The sequence below is a fragment of the Phaseolus vulgaris genome, chromosome 4 (genome assembly GCF_051622355.1).
Source record: "Phaseolus vulgaris cultivar YP4 chromosome 4, ASM5162235v1, whole genome shotgun sequence".
In the NCBI taxonomy this organism is placed as follows: domain Eukaryota; kingdom Viridiplantae; phylum Streptophyta; class Magnoliopsida; order Fabales; family Fabaceae; genus Phaseolus; species Phaseolus vulgaris.
The window spans coordinates 41,887,925-41,896,715 of NC_143501.1; the positions used below are offsets into that span (position 1 = coordinate 41,887,925).

At 35.7% G+C, this 8,791-nt stretch overlaps 1 pseudogene; it reads right to left on the reverse strand.

The window, feature by feature from the left end:
- Positions 1 to 1,251: 1,251 nt before the first annotated feature.
- Positions 1,252 to 4,219, reverse strand: LOC150028081 (uncharacterized; annotated as a pseudogene).
- Positions 4,220 to 8,791: the final 4,572 nt, after the last annotated feature.

Below are 8,791 nucleotides of genomic sequence, written 5' to 3' on the forward strand. Positions count from 1 at the left end.
AGTGTCCTCTTCGGTTGACGGCGCAACTGAACTGGACCGCGTTGTCCTCATCCTTTCTCAGCAAACTCAGCAACTCAAATAAACTCCAAACGAACGGTGAAAACTCCGAAAATCGACTGCGACGGCAAGCAGTCAAACAGAAAACACCAAAACTTCAACAAACTCGAACTGTGGTTGGGAATCACCTTTTATACGACCCCACAGTGAGCGCCAGATGATCCTGCCGGTTGACCTAGCGCAAGAGCGATGCCTCGTCACGATCTTTCTCATTAGCTTTGACACCACGTGCCCTTCAAGTCCACCCCACAGATAGTCTCTCTGAGAACCTGAAAACACAAGATGGCGCCTCTGCAGCCGGTAGCGCTCCGACGCTCAAGTCAGTAACAAGAATACCCAAAAACTTAGAGAAAACTATGCTCTGTAGAGCAGTACTAAAGTGCACTCAACACAAAACAATGAGCCGTAATGAACATACCTCTGCAAATTCTGTTAAGTTTACCTTTATACCTAGGTTTTTTCTCTCTCCAGGCAGTTACGCTTTGGACGCGTGGCTCGCATCCAACCCTGCACGTGTCATCATCTGGGCGGGGGTAACTTGAGCGTCACTTCTATGTAGCATCCAACCCTACACGTGTCATCATCTGGGTTGGAGTAACAGGTAGCATCCAACCCTACACGTGTCGTCATCTGGGTTGGGGTAACTTGAGCGTCTTTTCTGTGTAGTAACTAGTCGCGCGGCCAAGTCTCCTATTCAAGGAGTAATCTAGCACGTAATACGCTCTGGAACACCACCCGACAAGGCGAGTATCGGATGCAACAAAGTGCACCATCTCTGTGATATCACTTGTCGCAAGTGCCACCCTCCTTATTGCTACGCCATGCATGTTCTAGCTGAGGAAACCTTGCCACCAACGAATGTCCACTCTGGGAATCCTATCGCTGATGAGCAAGTTGTTCCCTCCAACCCACTCGACCTTCACGCCCCATGCTGGCGTAACAATCATCTTACTGAACTTACACGCTTGAACTTACTCTTCTGAGCCTCCAACAGCTTTAACTACGTTTACTGGGAGATCCGGCGATGTCAGACCACCTGATCTTCCATTATCTAACACGTCGATGACACACAAACCCGGCGACAACCGACTATGTACACTGCAGAACACCACTTCCACGAACGACGACTATGCTCACTTCTGAACCATTCTTCTTTCTCTTGTCCACGTGTTCTGCTGAGCACGCCCCACATAATCACTTGCTAGACACGTCATCACACCCGATGACCTGGTCGGTACAGGTATGAACAACCCTATTGTAAGCAAATTCAATATCAGGTAAACATAATTCTTTGATAGCCTTCACTTTTTCATAATCAACCTGAACTCCTTTGACACTTACCACAAAACCCAAGAATACAATTTGTTCAGTACAAAATGTGCATTTCTCAAGATTAGCATACAACTTTTCTTTTCTAAGAACATTCAAAACAACACACAAATGTTCCACATGTAATTCCAAACTAGTGCTATAAATCAAGATGTCATCAAAATACACAACAACAAATTTGCTCAAAAATTCTCTCAAAACATGGTTCAATAATCTCATGAAAGTGCTTGGGGCATTTGTTAGCCCAAATGGCATCACATGCCACTCATACAATCCATATTTTGTTTTAAAGACAGTTTTCCATTTATCCAATAAATCATCTAACCTGAAAATAAGGTGTTTATACTAGATGGTAATGTTATTTAGTACTCTGCAGTATGTGCACATCCTCCAAGAACCATCCTTTTTAGGAACCAAAGTGATTGGAACAACACATGGGCTCATGCTCTCTTGTACCCATCCCTTGCTCATCAGTTCTTCAACTTGAGTTTGGATCTCCTTTGTCTCTTAAGGGTTGCTTCTATAAGTTGGCCTATTAGGCAAAGATGCTCCTGGAAGAAGCTCAATGTGGTGTTCAATTCCCCTTAGAGGTGGAAGTTCTCTAGGAATTTCAGTTGGAAACACATCTTTGATTCCTGCAAAAGAGAATCAACACTAGGAAGAAAAATAATTTGGTTAAAAGTGTTGTTTTTGCAATAATAAAGAGGTTTGCTAGAAAGTAGCAACTTCTTCACTTCCTTCACTTTCAGTAATCCACTCATTTTTTCTCTCATGTGTTTCTCTCTTTTTAGGTGTTTCAGTTATCTCCCATTTTCTCTTGGACTTTCTTTTCTCTCAATTTGATTTGATCATCACAAACCTCTCTAGGAGATAAGGGTTTGAGAATGATCTTCTTGTTATTCTGCATGAAAAAGATTTTATTGGTGAAACCATCATGAATAACTTTGGTGTCAAACTGCCATGGCCTCCCTAACAAAATGTGTGTTACCTCCATTGGAACCACATCACACAAGACATTGTCATTATATTTTCCTATGGATAGGTTCACCTCCACTTGCTTGCTCATTGTCATCTCCCCATCTTCACTAAGTGATAAGTGCCTAATTTCAGTAATATTTCATATTAAAATATAGGCACTTATGAGGATTTTTTGCTAATTTACATATAAAATAATCCCTAATTTATGAATTTATACCTTTTTATATTTTTTATGAGTTTTATTTGAATAAGAGTATTTTATTCCCAAATTTTGTGTTAATTGCAAACTTCTAGGGAGGATTGAAGATTTGGAGTAAAAGAGAATAATTTGAGCTAAAAAGAGAAAGATGGAAGGTCCTAGAATGGAGAAAGATGCAAAGAAAGATTTGACTTTTTTATGTTTTATCACTTAGCCCATTAGCGCGACACAACAAGCCACCTAACCCTAGAAAACTAGGATAAAAAGGGGGCTAGAGGCTCAATCCTAGGTGCCAGATTGAGAGGAAAACACCATAGAGTGAATTGTAACCCAATTGGGAGAATGGAAGGTGCTAGAAGTATGCGTGGCTAATTCTACCATTTGGGATTGGGAGTAATCTACTCAAACTCTTATGTATTGAGGTGATGTCTTATATATTAATATTCAGTTCTTGATTGATTATTGGTATTGTTGTTTAACTTTTAATTTTTCGTGACAATTTGGGAATCTTAAATCTGACCGGTAGGTATTTTTAGGGTTCGGACCTAAACAACAATACTTAACATATTTGAGTGCTAGGGATAGACTTGAAAGGTTAATTGTCGTTAACGTCTGAGCTTCGTTCTAAGTTGTTCTTATAATTATGCTAGTTAGGGAACATTCTTAAGGATTTTATATGCGAGGAATCGATATAAATGATTTGTATACATGCATCAATATCAATTAAAGAACTTAATATTGACATGTTAATCAAAATACATAAGAGTGAGAAAGATGAAACATAATCCCTATTTTTCCAACTTGAAGTAGCCAATTCTTTGTCTGTTTTCTTATTGATCAGTGCCAACACAATTAATTCAAAACTCTTTTTATTGTTTTGTTGTTGTTATATTTAGCGAATATTGTACTCGATAATTCACTGTTCTTTGTGGGGTCGATATCCGTCCTTATGGACAATTATTACTTCTGACAAACGCGGTGCACTTGCCGTAAAAAGTCATCACTAAGCCATTGAAGCTTGTATGGCCTTGGGTGGGGTTTTGTCTCCAAATTCAATTTGGTAAGTAGTCTTGAGTTAGCTACATTGGTGCAACTTCATCCATGAACTATGAGTGAACATATTTTCCCTTGAATGGAACATCTAGTATGGAAAATATTTTACCTTTGGGTTTGGTCCAAAGCTTGCATTTTGCTTCTCATAAGCCTCCGAATCATCAAAAAATCACCCTCCAATGCATCCAACTCCACCTCTACCTCTTCCTTCTCTTCTTCACTTGAAGGTTCACTGTCTATTTTTCCATTTGATGACATGAACATATTCTTTTTTGTTGGACATTCTGAAGTATAATGTCCTCTTCCCAAGCATTTAAAACATTTTACCTCACTTGTCTTCCTTTTAGGTGGTGAATTATTATATCTATTAGGTGACTTCCCACCTGAAGATATGACTCAACTTGAGGGAACTCCTTTATCCTTCATAACCTTATCCCTCCAATTTGAATTATTATTATTGTTAAAACTCTTCCTCATGAATCTCTTCCTCTTGAGTTGTTGTTCTACTTGGTTAGGCTTCTGCAACAAATCCTTTGTGTCAACATACTCTTGCAGCTCCATAACATCCCTATCATCCTTCAATCCTTTCAAAAACCTACCCATGGTTGCTTCATTTTCTTCATTCATTCCATCTCTAATCATGGTTACCTCCATCTCTTTAAAATATTCTTTCACACTTTTATTCCCTTGAGTCATTCTTTGAAGTTTGAGTTACAACTCCCTCTGGTAGCTTGCTGGAATATATCTCTTTCTCATAATCCTTTTCATTTCACTCCAAGAGTCCACCATGGGTTCCTCATATCTAATTCTCTCCCTTTGGTATTTATTCCACCAAGTTAAGGCATAATTTTGTAAATTCAGTTGTTACCAACTTCATCGCTCCTCATTATACTCATTGCAAGCAAACACGTGTTCTACTTTAATCTCCCATTCCAAGTAAGCTCCGGGATCACTCTTCCCATTGAATGTGGAAATATTTAATTTATCCCATCAAATCTCAGAGTTCTTTGTTCTCCCTCATTCTCTCTTTGTGCCTGCTCCATTTGATCCAACCTCTCATGGAGTCCATCACTTTGTTGTTTCATTAGTCTCTCCAAATATTGTGTTAAGGCTTACATTTGTATTTGTGAAAGTCCACTATTTGACGTTTCCCCTGCCATGCTCAAGTAAACAGATTAAAAATAACAATAAGTTTAGGCCTCACACCACTTTCTCACGTGTTTCACACAATAAGGCTTTTTTTTAGTGATGACAATGTCTTTTACCACTCGTTCTCTAACTTAATATTCTTACAAAAATCAAATAGAACTAAGAGTAGAATTGGGAATTTAGGGTTATGGAATGGAATCAATTAAAAATAGTAACAATGAAAACCTGGATAGAAGAAGGCGCCACAAACAAAGTTTGATAATCCTAAGGATGATCGCCACAAGAATTGGTGGATTCTTTATAAGATCGCAAGATGCAAGGAAAACCCTAGTAGAGAAATATTCTTTCTTAAAATTGCCAAAATATTCATCCCTCATTCTGATTTCCAAAAGTGTATAAATACAAATTTAGTTATAGGTCTTGTCTCGTTTGTAAGTAAATAAAATGAAAATACAATCACTATATTTCAAGAAGGATCATTTGTCCTAGTGGTTAAATAAATGTTTTGTAACTGGTCTTGGATTGAAATCCTAACCCCAAGAAAAATAATAATATTATTTTATTCTAATACTCCAAGCATGTTTAGTCTTTTTAAATTGTGGGTCATTCAACAATTGGGCGTGTTCACTTGATATCTCTCTGTGAGACATTGTTGGGATTCGTGGCACCATAAACTGTGGTTCAAGGAAAAACAATCAAGATATTTTGATTGAATAGTTTTTTTCAGGACTGTCACACGATGCAACGAATATTATTATTGCACAACATGCACAAGCGCACATATAGACATTAATTGGAAGTTTAGTGATATCGGACACATCAGGCAGTCGAGTTAATTTGATGTATCTATTATTACTGACTGACTTGAATAATGTATCAAACTTTAGTTGGGGTCAACTTTGTTAGTGTGTTTGTATCATGCACTGCATCACGATATTGATTATAATCAATAGAATATCAAAGGGTGCATGTTGCTATTACAATGATAGGTGTGGGACAGAATGACATACTTTTCATTGAGCATTGACCCATTGAGTACTGTGGACATTGTTGTCGGGGTTGGATTTTCGCTTGCCAGGAGGTTATTATTTATTTTCTTCCTTTCAATATTGTATATTAAAAAACTTCGTATTAGTTATGACATGAAAAACGTTGATCGTAGGTGGATTTGGAATTTCCATCAATCAAACACGAGTTTGATACGCGTGGTTGAAATTTGGAAAATGCTAGATCAACTACAACCAAAACAGGTTATCTTTTCATCCTCTAAAAACTAAATTCTTTTGGAGTAATCCAAAAAATTAATAATGTTATTTCCTGTTGTTGACAGTTTTTGTGGTCTCCATATCAACAACCTAAATTAGTGGTCTAATTACAATTGATGTGGCAGTTGTACCTTTAATTTGTTTTGCAACTGTCGAATTTCATTAAGCAGATCGGGTGATGCGACAATTGGAGTATCGACAACACATTCCACACGATCCATGCAACCTCGATGAAGAGCACAAATAAGACATGTATGGGAGAACATATAGGTACTAGCCACAGTATCACCAGAGGTGGATAACAATATGGAATGACCGACAAAATCGTTTAATTCAGGGAGTACCATTCCACCCAAACGGCCATTTGTGTGATGAATCAACTTACATGCAATGGTACATCACTCATATCATTCGCTATGTCTCACGTACAGACACATCTGAAGACGATGTAAGTTCAATTTGTACCCCATTTCAGATTGTTATTGTTTTAAAATTCGTACATTAATTATTTTTTAAAATATGTACATTAATTATATTTTTAAGCAACAATATGACATGTCACCTGATAGTCAACCACACCATTCCGAAATTCACCCTCATCATGTTAGGTCTTGTCATGTTGGCTCTTCTTCAAATGTTGCACAATTTGGACAACAAGTCCAACTTCAATCCACCCCCAATCAACCACCACAAATATTTAGCTTTATGGACAATTACCACAATATGTCTGCCCAATTTCCCTACCAACAAGTGTTATCAACTTACACCAATTTTCCATTGCAGGGAAATATTTTTTCTCTGGGTCCACCATAGATATTTGGTACTTCAACAATGACATCACCCTCCCACATTTCATCCAATTCCTACCATGCATTGTTATCGACCCACAATGCCTTCAATGAGGTATAAGATTCCATCTAACGACAACGAAGAAGAAAACAATGACGTGATAGTCCACCTTCGCTTAGACGTCCACCAAGACAACAAAGAAGGTCCCCATGTGGGACAAGATCTCATAGATAGTTCGTTCATCTTTAGGTTGTTAAATTACATAATTTCTAAATTAGATTGTCATTTTTGTGTGCTTTCACTTAACTTTAAACAATTCTTTTTCGGTTAACGTTTTAGCTTTCTGTTTATTTATTTTTTTTAGTTTATTTAAGGTTTACTAAGAATTCAAAATAATTTTAATGTACTAAAAACCAAAAAATTATATTCAATTTTTTAATTATATATAATAAAAAATTATTTTCTAAAAATTCAGTCATTCTTTAACTATATTAATAAAAAAATATTTTATTAAAACTTATTTAGTTAAAAAATATTTTATAAAAAAAATATTTAATTATATATATAAAATAATAAATTAAACTTGTCTAACTTCCTATTTTTTTAATTTTAAATTAAAAAAGTATACTAAAATATTATAAATGTAATACCTCGAAATTACATATAACTATTACAATACACGTTCTACATATTTCTATAGATGCTTAGAATTTTTCAAAACATTCCTAATACATGATTAGGACTTATAGAAAAACAAATATCTACAAATTCATATCTCAAAATAAAACTTTAAAGCCTTTAAGACTCTCGTACACTTGTATGGTCATTTACTTGTGTACGTAGTACATTCATCGTAGTTCAAACACAACAAGAAAAGCAAGGGTAAGCTAATGAAAATAAATTCCATAACATAATTCATGCAAAAAGAACCAATCAGACTAATAATTTATAAACATTTCTTTATATGTTTTCGTATAAAATTTCAATATTAATTTCACCATTCATATAGACCACACATGGATCTATTTTCAATCAAAATAATTGGATTTCATTTCAATCCATAACACTTTGATTTCATTTCAATCACACTGACTACACATGAATCCATCGTTTTTCAGAAGACTCGTTAAATATGCCCCTACCAGAGACTAACACCTAATCCATACATCAAGGATCAGGGTAAGTTCACACATCCAATACCGAGTGTCTATAACGAGACCCGGTGTGTATGAACTCCCTCATCAGCTTCTCACCACCTGATATCTTAGTCTATATGACTTGGATCATCAGTGAAGCTAGAGGATCTCTGTTAAACATAGGCTTTTCATACTTAATGTCATCAAACAACAACTCATACATTATCCCAAATGTATGACATCAATTTCATACAATTTTCATCATTCATATATAATACATATCATTCAATCACATAACATTTAAAAATTCATACCATTCAAGAACTTTTCCAACATCAAAAAAAATATTTAACTTCCAACTATCAAAATATAATATTTATACATGTTCACACAATATAAAATCAAACAATTTTATCAAATAACATTCCTACAAGAGAAATTGAAACTTTGAATCACATCCCCTCCACATTCAGATCTTCTAGCTTAGGGTACTATTGAAAGTTAAAGTTAGCTTCCCTTACCTAAAATTCCTTAATTTGATGGAAATCCTACCTCAAACAAGAAAACCACTCCAACATTTAGGAACCTAGAGTAAGTTATCCAAATATTAACAAATTTTAGTATGAGCGTAATTAAGTTGAGAGAATCACTTTTCTCAACTGATCCCATTAAGGTTGATGACTAAATCATAGAGAAAAACAGATAATAAAGGATCTTTAGAGTAAAAATGAACTTATTCGGTTTGAAAATTTGATCAAATAGAAATGTACCCTGACTTTTTAGAATAGATGATGTATAGAGAGAAATTGAAGAGAGAAGAGAAGGAGAAAGGATGA